Here is a 21,352-nt window from a genome sequence, read left to right on the forward strand (position 1 = left end):
CAGGGTTACTAATAAGCTATCACATTGTACTAGGAAACAGATAAAAACAATATAAATTGAAAGATACAAGCAACATGGTTATAGTAATAAGTGGGAAGAGATAGATACTAGTAAGGAAGAGAAGAATAATAGTAATACATTCTTGGTAAATTATTTGACATTGTTGTGGGAATTAGTTGTTAAGCAGAGTGCTGGCTTTCAGGAAAAAAACTGTTCTTGTATCTAGTTGTTTTGGTGTGTAGTCCCTATAGCATTGTTTTGAGGGTAGAAGTTGAAACAGTTTATATCCAGGATGTGAGAGGTCTGTAGATATTTTCACAGCCCTCTTTTTGACTCATGCAGTATACAGGTTCTCAATGGAAGGCAGGTTGGTAGCAATTGTTTTTTCTGCAGTTCTAGTTATCTATTGAAGTCTGTGGTTATCTTGTTTGGTGGCAGAGCCAAAACAGACAGTTATGGATGTGCAGATGACAGACTCAATAATTCCTCTGTAGAACTGGATCACTTCAGTTGTAGAAGCAAACCACTTCTGAAAAATCTTGCCAAGAAAACAGCAGTGACTTGTCTAAGCAGACTCCAAGAATTGGACATGATTGAACGGAAGAAAAAAAAACAGCTTTAGAGAAAACTTTAAAATGCATTTAGGTTAAGCATTTCAGAAAGGATTCTTAAGAAATATTTTAGGTACCCCAATATTCCTATCACTATACTTTTTCTTTGCTATTTTCACCTTCCCTTATTTTGATCTTAAATTACCGAATATATTTCCAAATCGGTAATCAGAATTACAAATTGTAATTAGAACCTTATATATTTTTGTTACAGACAAAATACATATTGTTACATATTGTTACTGACTCTGAAACAAAATTACAGATATTCTGTCCACTAACAGTGTTCAGGCAGATCAAATCTGCGAGATGCAAATTTGGGTATATACAACCACCGAGAAAATTTATTTGTGAGCCTTCATCTCCCTCTCTGGAATTAGGTATTCTTTAGCAGGTTCTCCCATGTTGGCCACGTCAAATCCAGCTCAAGGTGATCTGACATACTTGGTACCAAGGTTATTTAGGTTTTAAAGGTTAACACTGAACTCAGAAGCAAAGAGGGAGCCAATGCAGCAGCCAGAATACAGGTATTGCCATGTGCTCAGCACCTAAGCCACTTTATTTGGGACCAGTTTGAAGCTTCTGGGTAGGCTTAAAAATAGTGTTTTTCAGTAGCTCAGCTACGTAGTGATGAGATGCTATCATAAGATCCTTGTGCTTCAGTTAAAAAGTTAAGTCATGGTAAATTTAATCATTTATTTCCTCCAACTAGGAAATGAACAAAATATGAATAAATATAGGAAATCTATCTCTGTTCATCTTCTTATTATGATTTGGCATAAGCCATATGTGCCTTATGGCAAATTACTAATGTAATTGATATTTTTATTTATTTATTTATTTTTGTCATAACAGTGTATATAAGCATTAACATGAAATAACTATATAATATATAAGCATATATATGAGCATAAGTATGTAATAACTGTATTAATTGGATATAATGAAGAGGAACAATAGGACAGGGAATGGTAGGCATGTTTGTGCTCTTATGCACACCCCTTATAGACCTCTTAGGAATGGGGTGAAGTCAATAGTAGATAGTTTTTGGTTAAAGATTTTGGGATTTTGAGAAGAGACCACAGAGTCAGGTAATGTGTTCCAAGCATTAACAACTCTGTTACAGAAGTCATATTTTCTGCAATCAAGATTGAAGCGGTTAACATTAAGTTTAAATCTATTGTTTGTTCTTGTATTGTTGAAACTGAAGAAGTTTTCAACAGGAAGAACATTGCAATAGATGATTCTATGAGTTAAACACAGGTCCTGCGGCGGAGTTCTAAATTTTCTAAACCCAGGATTTCAAGTCTGGTGGCATAAGGTATTTTGTTGTAATCAAAGGAGTGGAGAATTCTTCTTGTAAAATATTTCTGGACACGTTCAATTGTTTTGATATCAGAAATGTGGTATGGGTTCCAAACAGGCAAGCTGTATTCAAGAATTGGTCTAGCAAATGTTTTATATGCTCTGGTTAGTAGTGTAGTGTTTTTGGAAAAGAAGCTACGTAAGATTAGGTTTATAACTCTTAGAGCCTTTTTTGTGATGTAGTTGCAGTGTTACAAGAATATGAAAAAGAATATGAAAAAAAAGAATATGAAAAGGAATATGAAAAAAAAGAATATGAAAAAGAATATGCTTTTTCATATTCTTTAAAAAGAATGTACTCTTCACCAAAACTGGTTAAATATTGATCAACTGCCTGATAACCCTATTAACATAATTTATTGTTTTTATCTAGAATGAATATAAATGTCTTGGCCCTTATGTGAATTATTATTGTACTCAGGACTAGTTAGAACACCAACTGCTTTAAGAAGAAAAGGAGTGGTGGTGTATGTCACCCACATATTGGTGAGATCTCTGTCCAAATTACTAAATGATTTACACTATTAGCTTCATATAAATGCTAATCAGCATAGGGAATAAAATAGAGTTTGTGGATTCACACTGAATAATATCCATGTGCAATAATCCTTCAGCCTTATGTAATTATTCAATTAGAAGAATTGCTGTAGTACAGCATTGGTATGCAAGCCTAAATGGATTGAAATGGACAATGAACATTATCTTAAAAGTGACTGTAAATTATTGTTAATTTGCCAAGGAATGGGGCAATCAACCTATATTTAGTGGCTACTTTGGGTTCTAGCTTAAGTTTTCTTCAGGAATAGCCTAATTACTGGTTGTTTCAAAGTAGATGCTACTATCATTCTTGCAAAAAAGAAATTCACCTCTTCCCAAATTTAATGTTAAGAGTCCAAGCACAGACATACAATTTCAAATCTGGATTGCCGATGCCTTGACTCTCTCCATGAATGGGAACTGTTTGTAAATGAGAAGCCTAAATCATGATGGATGCACAAGGAAAATTGACAAAGAACTATTGACATTTAGAATAGTCAATATTAGAGTAGAAGAGTTTGATTTAGCATAAATATTATCTGCTTATATGTTTCTTCTGAACTCCTAAGTTACTTCATTTAGCACGAATTCCCCAAATGCATTTTGTACTTCACGTTGGTCAAAATTTGAGTGGCAATCCCATTCAAAGCTAGCAACAAAGCTTCATTTACTTTTAAAGATCTTCTTTAACTAGCCCAAGGGATCAAATTGAGACACAAGTTTGGTGAATTTTCCTTACCTTCAGTTTTCATTAGAAATTTTTTTTTGCAAATCCTCTAAATATTTTCTTAATTGTTCTCAAACATGTGCCCTTTCCAAATCACCTTCTTCTGATGGAGCTGCAAAAGGCATTACTATTTTAGGGTCTTTCTTTGCTAAAGCTGAAGCAGTAATCTGGGGACTTTCAAAAGATTGCACTAAAATGTCAACAGATGGCTTGCTAATCATATTGAAAAAATACTCCTTGCTGTACTAAAATTGTATTTTTTTTCAGTGACTAGATCAGAAAGGAATGTTTATGATATAAAACATATTACTCACAACGTCTTTTAATTATCATACTTAATCATCAAGGTCAGGATGATAATTGTTTCTAAAAATTAACACCTAATTTTTCCAAGAAAATTGCCCAAATGCATGGACAGATTCATGATTTTTTGTCATATACTTGCTCCTCCACTGAACCAAATGTATATGCAAATACCAGAAAATATTTTTCAAATACATATTTATTAAAGGCACAGATTAATTAGTCTGAGAGCTACCTTATGAATGCATATAGCCCAACCATATGCCCCAACTGGGATGCCATGTGAGTACATAGTGATAATGCACAGCAGAGATGCACTTTTCAAAAGATTGTATTACATATTGCCATACAAATGCATTCATATCAGATAAAGTTATTGTAACTTGTAAGAAGTAGCATTAAAAATAAAAAGAATTGTGATGGACACACAAACACACACATATATATACACTTATATATAAGTTTGTGTGTGTGTTTGTGTATGTGTATGTGTGTGTGTGTATGTATGTATATATATATATTTGTTTTCTGAGGTTTTCGCGGGTGTTTGTATGTAGGTCGTGGGTGTTTGTATATATTTAGGTCTTGGCATATTCGGGTCTTTTCCATGTAAGGTTGAGAGTATCTTGCCGACGTTTCGACGAGGTCTTACTCATCATTTTCAGGCTGGTGCTTTTGGCTTCATGCTTGTGTGAGCAAAGCATGGTTGGAGCTGCCGTCTCTCTATAAATACTGGTGGGGAGGTGGGGACTGTTGCTGTGAGCAGGTTGGTTGATTGTGTGGTTGCATCTTGATTGGTAGATGGAGTGGTTGTTTGCAGATTGGTCGAGGTGGGGAGTGTTGCTGTGAGCAGGTTGGTTGGCTGTGTGGTTGCATCTTGATTGGTAGATGGAGTAGGTGTTTGCAGATTGGTCGGCTGTTTCGTAGCATCCTGTGTGGGTGTGGTCCTAGTTTTTTGTTCCTGAGCTTTGGTGTTGTGGCCTCTGGAGTTCTATATTGTGATGTCTTGAGCAGATGGCTGTGATGCAGCATCCCGGGTTTTGGTTTGGCTCCGAGGTCTTGTCATGTGTTCCTGCCGTGTGTCAGCTTGCTTTGTGTGGGAATTGGAGGGGGGTACAGAGCCAGTGGTGCCAGCATGGTCTGGCTTCTGGATGGTGGTTGTGTTTTGTCTGTGGGATGGGTTTGGGTTTGAATCTGGTGAGGATGATTGGTGGTGGCGTCATGTGTTATCCTGGGTCCAGTGTCAATTTTCGTGGCTGGGATTCATTTGTTAACTAAGGCTGGTTTCCAGATGTCTGGTAGGCAGGAGGTGTCATCCCGTTTGTTCATGTTGTGGGGGTGTTTCTCTGTTTTGATGGCTTCCATAATTATTCTCTTGTTATAGTGTTCAGTTTTGGAGATTAATTTGATTCCTTCAAAATCAGTGTCATGTCCTGTGGTTTTCAGGTGCTGGAAAAGGGAGGAGGTTTTTCTTCTTTTCTGACTGCGTTCTTGTGTTCTGTGATGCGTGCATTTATTCTCCTATTTGTTTGTCCAATGTATGTGGCTGGGCATACATACACATACATACATGTATATATGTATATGTACACATATACATATACACACATGCTGTAACATCCTGCTTTTCCTAGATGATTTGATTGGATTATTGCCTCTTCCCTCTGAACAGGACATTGAAATATACAATTGGAAGTGTTATTCTAATATATGGCAATTTTATTAGCTGCATCTATGAAACACCTAGCTGATAAATTGTTATTAGATTTTAATTATGTGTGTGCATGTGCGTCTGTCTGTCTGTCTCTGTGTATATTTTTCTCTGTGCAACACATTGCCAGGAAATAAAATCAAAGCAATATCTGAACTTTTAAAGAAGGCTGGGATCTGTCAAAATTTAAATTGTGTGAATATGAGGCATAGGGAAGGGGAGGCAGAATCAAATGAAAGTTATCATCTATGCGGTGGCGGGTTCCAAACTCCATCATTACCGGTTTGCTTGTGTGCACTCACACGCTCGCGCGGCACTTCTGCACATGTGCAGAAGCGTCTGGGCAGGTGGGCAAAGCCTCCCGCCGCTGCCACTACCAGTTCAACTAATCTGGTGCGAACCAGGAGCAACCCACCACTGCATCTATGGTGGGAAGAGTTTCCTTTGAGAAACATAGTGATCTATGCATTATTTTGGTAAATAGTATGTCACTCAAAGAGCAAAAGTCTTTGTAAGGTAGTGGATTTTTCTTGTTTTTTGCAAACATTTTAGGTAGTGTACTACAGTGCCATTTTGGATTCAAGCTTAAGGTTTTAATTACTCTTTGATGAAATTAACAACTGTTAACTATTGATGAAATGCCTGCATTTAATATGCCATGCCTTTCTGTGGTAGAACTAACATTAATGTCAGATATGCATTTTTCATTAAGATGATAGCAGGAAACTCAAGGGAAACTCCCTCTTCCCACCATTTCCCTATAGAAAATTACAGGTAGTTTACAGGAATTGACAAAAATAGTAGGTATAGGGCAACAGTTATTGAACCAAGGTAAGTCAAATGGGTAACTTACAGAATGCTGGGCCACATGACTCCCATGCAGTGGTGGGATTCAGCCAGTTCGCACCACTTCGGGAGAACCGGTTGTTAACTTTCTGAGCAGTTTGGTGAACTGGTTGTTGGAAGAAATCATTAGGGTAGAGAACCAGTTGTTAAATTATTTGAATCCCACCACTGCTCCCATGGGAATAAAAGTGGGAAAAGTTGTTGAAGCTGCAACATTGTTGTGCTGCTCTTGTTCAGCTTCACTGCTGTGCTGCTATGGAAACTTACAGGAAAAAGGTCAGTGGGGGGAACCTTGCAGGAAAGGTTGAAGGTTCAGGTAAGTCTGCCCCATCTGCACACTCTCTGCCAGTCTCTCTGAGCTTCCATTGTGCTGGCCACTCATACACTCCCTCCCTTGCCTGGCAGCAGCTACTTACCTGCTTGCTGAGAATGGAATGAGGGAGGGAGGGAAGGGAGGGAAGGACATTTATAATGCTCCCTGCCAGCTTTCCACAAGTCAAAGGGGATGCTTCCAGGTACTCAAAAGTTGCTTCTGCTCCAGTACTTTTTTTGCCATTCAGTGTTAAACTCATTTCTCTGCTAGGTAAGATATGCCTCTGAAATCATGACCCAATGGGTTACAGTTGCTAGTTTCAAAGATTTGCATTCCATGTCGAGTTTAAGGGTCAAAATCCATAAGGGACAGTGCAGGCCATCAGGTGGTCTACAGAAATACAGAAAGTATTCATTCCTTAAATTAATTAAACTGAATTATCTTTAATAAATAATAAATATATTTCTCGTTTTCTCTCTATAGTTATGCATGTTAGATATCCTTTCTCTCCCCCCCCAACTCTCTCTCTCTCTCTCTCTCTCTCAGAAATGCATTCCCCTACTTTCAAAAGGGCATGAAAGAACACCTTATCATCACATTTAGTTTGGTCCTCACATGGTTACTGAATTATGTTCTTTTTACGTCAAGTATCACAAAATGTACGCTTTTCACTGACTGATGATCCAAGGCATACTTTTTGGTAGATCTAGGAAAGTAATGTGAATTATCCTTCAATCAATTAATAGCCAGAGGTCGGATGAGAACTTAAGGATTCTGAAAGAATAATGAGCATGATTATTTATCATTTTTATTGGCCCTTTCAGAGACAAAAAGCTTTATAATCCTATTTCATTTATCTTCAGACTTACAATGTGACAAGGGGCTATGAAAGAGTGACTTTTTCCCAAGGCCACCCAATAAGTTTTAGGACTGAGGCCAGGCTATCACAGTTTTTATCCTCCATGTAAAATTTCAGGATATGTGCAACACACACATTGGAAACAGAAGTATATGATTTTGCATTTTATCCCAGTTTGTCTCTTTAATTCAGCTGCCAATTTTGGGTTTAAATAAGTAGATATCTAAGTTGGAGCAAGTAAGAAATCTGAGAAGAACAAAAGTATAGCCAGGAGTAGAAAAGTGAAATTTCTTTTTGCTCTTTACCACCATCTGAGAAACTTGCTAGCTCTTTAGCATAATATGATAAAAGTTATCAACTCATAATGATAAAAATTATCAGCATCATACTCAGCTGAGATATTGGACTAGGACCAGGTTCCGATTCACTCTCAAACATGGAACTTCACTTTGAGCCAGTCATTTTCTGTCAGCCTCATCTACTATACCTCATATGAGTGGTGAGGAGAGGAGATGCCATTAAAAGCCCCTGGAGAAAAGACAGATATTAATCTAACAAACAACAATTAGTGTGTTGTCAAATTCTAAAAATATATAAGTATGATTGCTTTGTTCTCTTTGACATTAAGAGGTTCAGCAAAGAATATTCCTCCTCTTTAGACAAGTCTTTAATAATTAACATTGAAAATTATAACTTCATTAGGCAGCCGTTATCATAGGAGTGTGAAGATCAGTGTCTCTTGTTCTCATAACTTGTTGAAGTTTAAGATTCTTTGAGAAGTATTTGTTCATGCCCTACTGTTTGCTATCCTGTCTTTACCTGTGTTTATAAAAAGTAATATGCCTCTGCACTGTTCCAATTTGGTGATGTTTATACTACAGTCCCCTCTGAACCCATAGCAGACCATGTTGTAGATATCAGACACTACCCTTTGCACCTATATGTCATTTTTGAGGCCTGTGAGAGGCATTGAGATTAAGTGAGCAAAGGTTGTAAAAGAAATATGAATTGCTGAGATATAAGCAATTAACATTTTAAAATGTTACACTATAAATAGCCTTATGAATGGAAATCATACAAAGTTGAGATCTTTTTTTGTACTCTGAAGTAGAGAATAACTTTAGACTTGAAACACAATAAACTGTTCCAAATTGGAGAAACCAACATTTTGAACCTATTAATTATGACATATTGTAACATCATTACCCTGAACTCAGAATGTCAGTTTCATAATTCTTTCTTTTCTCTGCTACAATGAAGCTTTTTTAAAAATTTTGGATACCAAATACATGTAAAGTTTTTTTTGGGGGGAAATTTGCAATGCACCTTGATCGTATAATTGATCACAGGTGATTTTTTTGCCTCAGCTCATAAATATACAATAGATAGAATCTTGATATATTTTTCTCAAACAAGATTATGCAGAACCTTTTTTTTAAGTAAACAATAAATGATCGGTACAGCAACATTATAGCAACATTATAGAGTCATGGTGGTTCAGTGATTAGAATGCAGTATTGCAGGCTAATTCTGTCGACAGCCAGCAGTTCAATTCTCACTGGCTCAAAGTTGACTCAATCTTCCATCCTTACTAGGTTGGTAAAATGAGGACCCAGATTGTTGGGGGGCTATAAAGCAATGTGAAGTCTAAGTGCTAAGTGCTATTAGAAAATATTAAAAACTGGGAATTATGTCTACTATTTACATGAGACTCCATGTTCATAACCACCCAGAAATTTATATCATATTGCACACAGAATTATCTTTATCTCACTGGCAAGAATTACCAGTATCTAAGATTTATTGTATCTGAGATTTATTTGTTTTCTTTGTTTTGATAATGATTCCCCTCATCTCTGCCTTCCTACCTTACTAAACCCCAATTCCTCATCACATCATTTTGGAAAGACAGAGCCCCACCACAAACTAAGATGTTCAGCATTCCAAATATCTATTTGTAGCCTTCTTATTTTAGAATAGACCAATATTAGGCCTACTTCCTGAGACTAGCCAATGGAAGGGCAGAGCTCCATGCTTCTGAAATAACATTCAAAAATTCAGGAATAAGATAGGATGACTTACCTACAGAACTAATACATGGCTTTCCTTTTGTTCACTTCACAAACAGATAGAAACTAGCTCACTAGTCTCCAATCTTGGAGAGTTTAAGATGTGTGGACTTCAACTGCCAGAATTTTCCAGTGGTCATGCTTGCACAGCCTGAAGATACATAAATATCCTATCTCATTCTCTTATTTCTGGATTTTCCTTAATTTTTTCCTCCATTTTGTGTACTTACTGTTCCATCGTCCTAATCATTTACTTCCTGGCTTTACTTGTTTGCATGTAGGCCAAATTCTAAATAGACTGTCTACAGTATTTTTAACTATAACATCTATGATTCTAATTTTTTGTAACTGAGGCTTGAGCATCATTATAGTGAAATGATTTTGATATTATTTTCAAAAGTTACTACAATAATTTATCTGACTTTCAGTATTTAGGTTGTAAGTTTCAGGCAAGCAACCTACATAAATGTTGTTCACTCTAGAAGTCACTAGCCATCAAAGCTAGTTGAGAATGTGATAGCCTTAAATCCTCAGAAGGTTTGTACCCTGAGTATTTTCTTGGAAAATGACTTTTCTTTAAGTCATGCTTTTTACATGAAGGCTAAATTAATTTCTGCCAGCAATAGGAAGCTCTGTAGAATACAGTTCTAAGGAAAATTCATATAGTTTCTTCCTTTCACATAAAGGGAGAAATGTTAAAATTGACTCATGCAATGTTTGTTTGCTTTCTGCCAAACCCCCACCTTGGATTATGCATAGAAAAATAGTAAAGTTAAAAAACAAATTTCAGTAAGGGCAACATTTGATCTAAGCAGCCAGATCAATCTGATTTTGGACTATTTATTTTTAGGAAACTCAAGAATGTGGTCACTATATTTGGAGTTGCTGAAGTTTCTGAATAGTTTTCAAGAGTATTCTGAATTTTCAAGAGTATCACTGAAAATTGTACCTTTGACATTCTTTATATACAGTACAGCCAAAGCCAAGCCAAATAAATATACAACTACATTGAAGTAATACTTCCATTTCCATTCCAAAATCTGGACTGCAGTTTGGCAGACAAATCTCTTTTGTATGTAGCCTCTTAGCTGCCCCTTCAAAATAGTGATCAGATGCTGGAAGCTAAGCTCTTTTGCGTGTGTGGTGAATTGGTAGGGCTGGACTTGGGTTTCAATTTTCTGTCTTTACCACGCAAATTTTGCTAGCAAGTCTGCCAAAACCAGGCAAGCTTTAGCTGGCAGCCTTGGCGAAAAGCTAAATTGGGAATTCAGTGGGAAATGTTGTCATAGAGCACATGTTGAATTTTTTTTTTTTTTGGTCAAATTCAGTCCATTTGAGTTCAGCTAATTGCATATGGTTAACAAAAGGTATATATTTGATATGGACACAGTTGAATGCTTTGGTTGAAGATACTGCAGAAAAATTCTATTGTTTAATTGTGCTTCTGATGAAATATCTGGATAGGATAAGTAGACTAATAAAGTAATTTAATTTGATATTCTGCATACTATAATATCTGAATAAAAATATTAATAATAATGTTGCTGGATCATTCAAATCAACCCTGAATGAAGTTTATTTTATGTTTATCTCTGTTTTGGAGACCTTCAAATCCATAGTAACTACTGATTTCATGAATACTGGCTGATAATCCAGTCACAAATGAACACATTTAAAGATCTGTTGACAGTAATGCAGCATTAAGTACACATTTTCTATTTAAATTTAATTATATGATTTATTAAATGTTTTTTCTCCCACCTTTCATTTTTTCCAGAAGAACCCAAAAAATGAGGGTTATTATTTATATAAAATTGCAATAAAGCAACAACCAATCAAAACCAAAGTCACAATTATAAATTAAGACAGATAAACAAGCTAACAAATAAAGTGAATACTTTTTAAGGCACGTAACCTATCAAAAAGGAATGGATTACTGGAAGACATATAAGAACTGAAGGCTTTAAGCTAAACAGTTTATAGAGAAGAGCTATTTGCATCTCTTATGCCAAATAAGATTCAGTGATCTAAATTAAAAAAGACTGCATGGAGGCAACTTCCATTTACCATTGCTAATTCTTTAAAATGCTATTCAGTTAACAGGGGAAACAGTATGGGTGATTTAAGGAGGTGCTACTGAAGCAACAAATGTGCCCCAAATCACTCTTTGAATCTGGGCTATACCATCAAAGATGAGTTGGGTGAGTTGTACTGCCTTGGAAAGACCTGATATCCCATATAGGGTACTCCTGGACTCATGGCTGTTGCTCAAAGCATGTTGCACATGGCTAGAAGGACCCTCTCACAGCTTCATGTTGTGCTCTAATTGTGCCTTTTCCTAAACTGGGAGGCTCTGCTCACAATTAGTCATGTCCTAGTCACTTCCCAATTAGATTATTGTAATGCACTTTCATGGGGCTGACCTTGAAGAGTGTCTGGAAGTTTTAGCTGGTGTAAAATGCAGCAGCTCAGAAAGTTATTTATTTATTTATTTACTTATCAACAAGTACAAGGAAACAAGTAACTATAAACATAGACATGGACACACAAAAAAAATGGCACAAAAAAAAGCTATAAATAGGCAAAACATAGCCATAAACACATAGAACGATAACATACAATTGGGAACAGTAGGACAGGGACGGTAGGCACACTGGTGTGCTTATGCATGCCCCCTTAAGGACCTCTTAAGAAACATGAAAGGTCCACGATAGACCATTTAAGGTAAATGGTATGGGGATTAGAGAGACTAACAAGAGGATCAGGTAGGTTCCAGGCATTTACTACTCTATTGCAGAAGTCATATTTCCTACAATTAAGATTAGAGCAATTATTTTGAGTTTAAATCTATTAACAGCCCTTGTGTTATTTATGGTTGAAATTAAAGTACTCATTTACAGGTAGGACATTTCGGTAAATAATCTTATGAACTAAGCATAGGTCAGAACACAGACGACGTAGTTCGAAGCTATCTAGACCTACAATTTACAGCCTGGTGGTATAAGGAATTTTATTTCAAGCAGAAGATTTAAGACCTCTTCTAGTAAAATATCTATTTTACTAAATAGTAAAATAGTTATGTGTGCTTTTGGAACAGCATGCTATACCTCTGCTCTGTAAACTGCATTAGTTGCCAATTTGCTTCTGGTCCAATTCAAGGTGCTGGTTTTAACCTTTAAAGTCCTTCATGACATAGGGCCAGGTTATCCATGGGACCATCTCTCCCTAATTATATCTGCCCATCTCATCAGATGTGGTAGAGAAGGCATGCTGCATTTCCCATCTGCTAGAGATATACATCTTGTGGGTACCACCAGACTGTTCTTCTCTGTTGTGGCCCCCACCTTATGAAACATTCATCCCCAAAAGTGAAGTTAGCTCCATTCTTGTTAATCTTCTAGAAGTCCCTCAAGATTTGGCTATGTCATCAGGACTGGGGGTTCCAGGTGACCAGTGAAACCTTGTGATGGCTCCATCACTATAGTTCAGGGGTCTCCAACCTTGGCAACTTTAAGACTTGTGGACTTCAACTCCCAGAATGCCTTAGCCAGCAAAGCTGGCTGAGGAATTCTGGGAGTTGAAGTCCACAAGTCTTAAAGTTGTCAAGGTTGGAGACCCCTGCTATAGTTAATATTCACTCTCTCTTGTGGTTTTTTACATGTTAATAATGGTTCTTTTTATATATTTATTGTTTTTAATTATTTTTTGCAAGCCACCCAGAATCACTTTTTTGTGAGATGGGCCGTCATATAAATGTGATCATACGCACACATTCTGGACTTCAAGGACAGCCTCGTTTCAATAGTCCATCAGGGAGATGACTAAGGCATGAATGACTATGAACAGAGCTAATTTATTTAGCAGTTTAAAGACAAACACTGGAATGTTGAATTGAGATTTATGTAAAAAGGAAGCAAATCAAATTAATGCTACATTGAGAGTGAAATAAAAGTTAATTTGATTTTTTTAAAAGGGAGCATCAAAATAGCTTCTAATGAATTTTTTTTTTAAAAAATGCATTGGACAGCAGACACAGATCTCAATACAAGTAGTCCTCGACTTACAACTATTTATTTAGTGACCGTTTGAAGTTACAGCAACAATGAAAAATGACTTTTGATCGTTTGTTACACTTACAACCATTCCAATATTCCCATGATCATTGATCAAACCTTGGATACTTATTTATTTATTTATTTATTTATTAAATTTTTATTAATTTATTTATTTATTACTTATTTATTTATTAATTTATTTATTTATTACTTGGCAACTGGATGGTATTTATGACAGTTGCAGTGTCTTGGAGATCATGTGATCACTTTTTGTAACCTTTAGACAAGCAAAGAAAATGGGTAAGCCAGATTCACTTAACTATGTTACTAACTTAATGACAGCAATGATTCATTTAACAACTGTGGCAAGAACGGTTGTAAAATGGGATTGTAAAATTCACTTAACTGTCTTGCTTAGCAATGGAAATTTTGGGCTCAGTTGTGTTCATAAGTGTAAGAATACCTATATTTTTCCCTCAGAATTGTATGAGTGTTCTTTTCTTCTTTTCTTCTGTTTGCTTTTTTAGTTAGTCTCTTATTTTTGTTTCTTTTTTTAAAAAGAAAATGCCCTAACCTTAATTTTAGTATCCCAACCAGAAACATATTTTCTGAACTGTTCTAGAGAATCTCTAAATGTGCTTGGTGAGCCACCTTTCTTTGCAATTACTATGTGTGCAAAGAAATTTCCCTGCCCCCGTCTGATAGACATATGACTGTTTAGCTGAAGGGTCTCTCTTAATGAAAGACACTGATTAATAAAATGTGTTATAATAGGCGAAACATGCTCTTTAAGACTTCCAAAGCTTTGTAGTTACCCATTAATTCAAGTGCAAATTGAAATATGGTTAACATTCTGTTGAAATAAAGTGACTCAGACTTGAAGGATCCCCATTTTACTTGCACTTAGGATGTTCCAGATAATTCACTACAGACAGAGCAAAAACAACTGAAGAGGGTATCAATTATTATCTCCCTTTTTAATGCTTCATATGTTTTCTTTAAAAAAAAATTAACAGTCTAATATTTTCAGGCCCTTACTGTTAGAAATACTGTACTCATTCTGTCTTTTTATAAATTAATTGCAATTGAACAGAATTAGTCAAGAAAATATAAATGCAGCTGTAGTTGAGTGAATAACAATTAATCCTCAGCATTGAACACTTGAATAGAAAGTAGTATTTTAGCCTAAATCAAGTTTTCGTAATTTGAGTATCATCCAGGTAACAGTAATGGAGTTGGAAGGGACCTTGGAGGTCATCTAGTCCAACCCCCTGCTCATAAAGGAGACCTATACTCGGGATTCGAACCACCAAACTGCCGACTGGAACTCCCAATTTCTCCACCAGCTAGTCATTGCTGAAAATTTTGGGTGTTGAAATCTACAGATCTGATGGGCCCTGGACTTAGATAAATCTTTCCTTATAACCATGAAGTAGTAGAAAGAAAAGGATTCAATTTTTAAAATATATACAGTGCCAGGCCTGGAAGCCACCTTTGCATTGGATCTTCAGGCCTGCCACATTTAGTGCTGTGGGAAACTGGGAGGGGGGAATTGTATGCAGCTGGGGAGATATATAGCCATAATAACATTCCTTCTCTGTGAGTCAAGGATATCCTGTCCTGCACCTGGAGGGGTGTGACTGGAAGGCATCTCCAGTTGGGACGGTGCATTGATTGGGCCATGTGGTGGACATATGGGTGCTGGGCAGGGATTTGGATTTTCATTTGGGTGGGGAAAACCTGGAAGCTTTCAGATTTGGGTTTTTCCAGATGTGCCAGTGTGACATCTCTAATAAAATGGATCTTTGAGGAACTTCTAGCATTGGAATCTTTTTACATTCAGGGTGTTACTTGGAACTCTGATTGCTATTCCACTGCAGCTTTCCTTACACTGAACACTACCACATATATCTACTTCAGTACCCATTATTCTCAGCTATGATCATACTACAGGTAGTCCTCTGATTTACAAGCACAATTGAACTCAAAATGTATGTTGCTAAGTGAAACAATTGTTAAGTGAGTTTTGCCCCATTTTACCAGCTTTCTTACCACAGTTGTTCAGTGAATCATTGCAGTTGTTAAGTTAGTAACACTGTTAAGTGAACCTGGCTTCCCCATTGACTTTCCTTGTCAGAAGGACACAAAAGCTGTCCATACGACCCTGTGACACTGGAACCGTCATAAATATGAATCAGTTGCCAAGCTTCTGAATGTTGACCACATGACCCTGGGGATTCTGCAAAGTTATAAGTGTGTGAAAAACAATCATAAGTCACTTTTTTCAGTGGTATTGTAACTTTGAATGGTCACTAAAGGAACTGTTGTAAGTTGAACACTACCTGTACTTGGGAATCCTGTGAATTGAAATTCACATATTTTGGAGGATGTTCAGGATGAGAAAAACTGCATCTCACACTTCTCTCTAGGGGTGATTTCTTAATTACCCAGGTGCTTCTCTCTCTTTCCTCAAAATCTCTGATCAAGGCCTGAGTAGCAAGACTGTGCACTCACCAACTTTTCTGAGAACCAACTCAGGGCTCACCATTCAAAGCCAGTAATTCATTTTTAGTTTGCATAAAATATTCAATAGGACCGGATGCGGTCTAAGATAAGCTTTGAATCACTACATGAATCAAGTTTAAAAGTACCTAAAAACTGTGGGTTGCCATCTTCTACTAAAGAAAAGGAAATATTTAATTTCAATAGGTGGAAATATGTCCCCTTTTCTGAAAGAGTTCTTTGGGGAGAGGGAAAGTGGGGGAGATTTGGATCAAGTCCAAAAATAGTTCATGTCTCTGCATGGGTATGATATCTTGCCCAATGTACTTATTCACAAGGAACATCGTTAGAATTGCCTTCTTAAGTGACTGGGTGTTTGAATACAACCACTGCTCCCCCCTGCAACTGCTTTTGCTGGTAAACTCATTTGAGTAAAATAATTCTTTTCTTTCATTGTTTTTGCTTATTGGATTCCTTTGCACCTTGCTGCATTTTCTATCACACCAGTCCTCGTTCGTCAGCAAAATGAGGCATTTTTAAAAATCAATCCAAATATCCCTGTATCAGATGGAAATCTCCTAATCACCTCCCCCAAAATATATTCTTTAGCAGAAATGGGAGAATTATTTTATTATTGGATCCACAAGATTACAGGTCCTTGTAGTTTGCCGTATATGCCTCCATATAAAGGCTTAGAATTACTGTTAAATTCTGATTGTCAGGGAACTTTGAGCTGACAAATTCTTCTGGGGAAATTTTTGGAATATTGTAGAGTATCGCTTTCCTGCTAAGCAACAATACTTTTGTGGAAAAAGAAAGAATAAATAACGAGAAGAGACAGTCAAAATCCAAAGGCATTTCTGAATAGGATAGAATGTTTTATATTCAATGAGTTGCCATTCTGAAGAATCATGTAACTTTGAGACTTCAAAGTATGGGTCACTAGCAAGCTAATATATTTTAATATCAATTTACTGGCAGAATAAGGAATATGGCATATACAATGGAGCAACATTGATTTTCTGTTGTTCCATATGGAAGAATAGAATTAAATAACTTGAAAACTGGAAGTCTATAATATCTATCCTTCCATTGCTTAAAATGAGCTTTTGCCATACTTTTTGGGTTGTGTACTTACTAGGGATTCTTTCCAAGTTATCAGTGAATCACCGAATAGTTTTCCAGATTGATTCTACACATAAATATGGTTAATGGTAATATTTTCCTCCAAAGGTGATTTTCAAGATGCCAAATATATTGGAATCCCAATAATATTTAAGGAAATAAATGCCCCAAAGAAAAAAAATGTGTACCTTTTATTGCAAGTTATTTGGGATATAATTTATTTTTAGATTTGTACAATCTGCAACCACCACCAAAAATATGAACATTTGATTTCCCACCACATCATTCCTGTTCCTCTGTTTTTCATTTCTCCTCCTTTCTAGCCTTAAAACAAGGTTGTCCTGCAGGGACACCTCAATGTATCTGGTGATCTTCAGTACTCACCAAACCAATCATAAAAGCAAAGTGATGCTTTGTAAATAAGTCCAAAAATGTGTTCTGTCTCCCACAAATGTGGGAGACAGAACACACACACACACACACACACACACCCTGGTAAGTTTTTTTTTTTTGTTTTATGTGTGACTATTTGAAGATGAAATCAAGTTGTCCAAGAGCAAAAGACTGCTTAAGTGCCACCCTGGGCCTGCTTACTTACTTGTGAACAAGTTCTATTGAAATCTGGAGGGTTGTTTTTTTTAAGAGTAAGCATAATTAAAATTAAGGCTAAATGGACAAGTTAACATACTCTTCTCATCTATATACAGATTGCCAAGAAATGTTTCAACTGCCAACAGGGTATGAGAAGAATTATCCACTCCATGGCTCTTAGCAGTTTAACAAAACACACTCTTTTAAGCATCCAGCACTGAAAGGGTCAAAGCCACAGTATTTACTGAACCCTCCTGAGGACAAATGTTGTTTACAGTATATGTTTAAAAGCATATTCCTGGCTACTAGGTCTTTCCCTTAGGATAGTGCAATTACAACAGTAACTGAGGATTAATTAAAGCCTTTCCCACAGGTGTTGCTGGAGATCTCGAATCGACCAAATGGGGATACATTACTGACTTGGCACAGAGGTGAACAGACCAGAAGCCATTCAACAGTAATTACTAAGGCACAAGGGTAGGCTGGAGCTTCCCCTCCTCTCTTGCTTCATTTATCTGATTGTGATTAACACCTCTCTTTCATAGGTATAATGCCAAAGAGACAGGAGGGCCCCTATTTTTTGTGTGAAAGAGGTGAAGGAGAAGCAGAAGGCCTTCCTTTGCTACAGCCAACAAAGAGGGTGTTCCTTTCCTCCCCATTTAAGAAACACCTGCACCAAGGAGATTTTTCCCTTCTTTCCCAAGGCCTTTGCCCCTGAGCTGTTGGGAGTGGGAGGAAGTCAAACTAATGCCAAGGATTCCCTTATCCCCTCCTGCCTTCCAAGGCTTCTGCATACTTGGCACTTCAGGGCTAACACGCTGAGCCTTAGGGAAATTCCGGCCTGCCAGTTGACTTCAATCACCAGGTGAAACATTCTATGTGGCTGCCACCTTTGTTAGGGTGCCAGCATTCTCTCAGATTAGGTGGATTGAACAGGTCAGGGCCAATGTGTGGAGGAGGCTGCCACAGGGCAGGGAGTTACTTCTTTTTCTCCTGTAATTAGGCTTATTTATGGAAGAGAATTGATCAGCAATGGCTCTTAGTCATGGCTAGCTAGATGGAATTTCTGATTCAGAAGCATAATGTCTCAATGGCTAAGCTCAGGCTGGACCCAGGCCTCTACAGGGCTCAACCCTATCCTGCACATACAAAAATTCTCTCAGAGGGGCCCAGGAGCCCCCATCCTTGGATCTGCAGCCATTAATTCTGGATGCCATATCTTTCTTTCATCTATGAGTTATCCATTTTTTCTTACACAATGACCTATTCTTTTATTAAGCCATTTTGGAAATATAAATGTAGTGTCTGTTGAAGGGCAATGGAATGTACAAGGCAGTGAAGTGCTGTCATATGCTGATACCTATATAGACCTGCAGGAGGAGATCTGGAGCTGAGTGTTCAAAGAAGAACACTCCTGACAGTTAGAACAATCAATAAATGGAACAACTTGCCTGCAGAAGTTGTGAATGCACCAACACTGGAAATTTTTAAGAAAATGTTGGATAGCCATTTGTCTGAAATGGTGTAGGGTTTCTTGCCTGGGCAGGGGGTTGGCCTAGAAGACCTCCAAGGTCCCTTCCAACTCTGTTATTATGTTATGTTATATAAGAACTCAAGTCAATTAAGCAGTCATACAGATGGGTAAGAAGAACAAGTCAAGTTTAAAAGACTCACTCATGATTGGTTTCACATATTAGGTGTCCCATGTCAGGGAATTATCTAGGAAAATTCCTTAAAAACAAAAACAAAACAGATGGACAGAGACTGCACCTTTACTAAGAGGCTCTGCTGCCACTTTCTATTCTCTTTCTTACATACCTTTTCCCCAGCAGCTTCCCTTCACTCTCTGGCCAGCTAGGGCAACAAAGTGTTCTGGACAAGCCATCTGTCTTAAATGCAATAAAACACGCTGCTCTAGACAGCAAATAAAGAGGGCAGCCCCAGTTCACCACATGTCCCAGTCCACTTTCAGAAGCTTCAAGCAGCTGCTTCATTGTCTAATGACAGAGTCTTCTCTGCATTACCTGTTACAGTTCATTGTGACACGAATGACTAGGCACAAACGGTAGCTCATATCTCTCTCATTTCCTCATGCGTTACTATAAAGAGGAATTCAGATCTTTCTTCATCTGATTTTCCTTTGCTTCATCAGGGGTGGATTGTTAGTAAATTTACTTATACCCTAATTAGTTTCAACCAAATGAAATTCAAACTATGGTTTGTATTTACATTTCATTAGTCACTGTTAAAATGACCAAAGTTGTGGATCTAGGTAACAGACTATTTTTGTTCAGGCCTGTAGAAATCTGGGGTGAATAGCAGTGAAGCAGTGAACTGACTGTCCACATGTGCAGTACAATTATTTGCATCCTTTCTGAACCTTTTCAAATAGACCTCTACTTCCAAAGGCTTCAACACAACCCTTAGCATTATCAGGGTTGCAGCTCATACAGAAGACTTCTTGTACACAGCTCTATAAACAAGGCTTTCTTTTGTAAACAATCACACTGTCCTTGTGGACAGCCAGTCCTTCACTGAGATCAACAGATCAACAGAGATTAGAGAAAGGTTGCTTAACCTTACTGGTAGATGTAAAAACCTGGTAAATTCTGAAAAATTACTCCAATCTGGTATTGAAGATCAACAATAATCAAGGAAAGAAGCAACCTAAAACTAAGGAGAAATTTCCTGACAGTTAGAACAATTAATCAGTGGAACAACTTGCCTCTAGAAGTCGTGAATGCTCCAACACTGTAAGTTTTTAAGAAGAGATTGGACAGCCATTTGTCTGAAATGGTTTCCTGCCTGAGCAGGGGTTTGGACTAGAAGACCTCCAAGGTCCCTTCCAACTCTGTTATTCTATTCATTCTCCCTTTGTCTATTATTTAGGGACATGTTTTTGTGCAGGGTAAGCCTGTTATTTTATGAACTATGGACTAGAGGCAAGATGAATACTGTTTCCTCTGTAACTTCCAATCTTTTTCCTTATTTTCAAAACTTGCATTCAGGCATTTTTTTCTATGATAAAAGTAACTCATTCTTGTATTATCTGAATGCACAATTGACATAATTTCAGAATTTTGGTCTAGTTATCCAGGTCAGTGATTTTTTAAAAACTGCTTTATGTTTCACAGTGACTATTATTTGTCAAGTTGTCTTCAAAAAAAAAAAAAGTTGAGATGTCTACTTTAAGTATCAGGCAAATGAAGCATATTAGCATCATTTTGCTAGTTTTGTTGATTTATTTTAATTTGGTTAGTCACTAGCAAAGACAAAAACATATGCAGGGGAATGACATTTCACCCTAATTACTAAAACCTTGTTTGGCTATCCATCTTAGGTTTCAGAGTTTTGAGAAGGTATTAGTCATTGCCATCCATTGCCGTCATTGGCAGATGATGACATTGCCAGCCATTTTTCTGTGGCTTTGTGAAACTGAAGTTTGGCAGTCTTTGATATACCACATATTGTTCACTCATATTTTTAAGCCATAACTTTATTGTTTAAAATAAAGGTTGAGATGCTGAGAAATGTTGGGATCACTGGGTTAGGCCAGACAAGTTCATTGTTGTATCCTCTGAAAGCTTTCTCCCCACTTTCAACTCATCGATGTTTTTCTTTCCAACTGGAGAAAGTGGGAGTTGAACATAGGCTTTTTGGTATGAACGATACACATTCTACCAGTAGCACTTAGGTCTTTTCATGAAGAAGTCAAATTCTGTAAAACATTTCTGTCCT

The sequence above is a fragment of the Ahaetulla prasina genome, chromosome 1 (genome assembly GCF_028640845.1).
Source record: "Ahaetulla prasina isolate Xishuangbanna chromosome 1, ASM2864084v1, whole genome shotgun sequence".
Taxonomy (NCBI): Eukaryota; Metazoa; Chordata; class Lepidosauria; order Squamata; family Colubridae; genus Ahaetulla; species Ahaetulla prasina.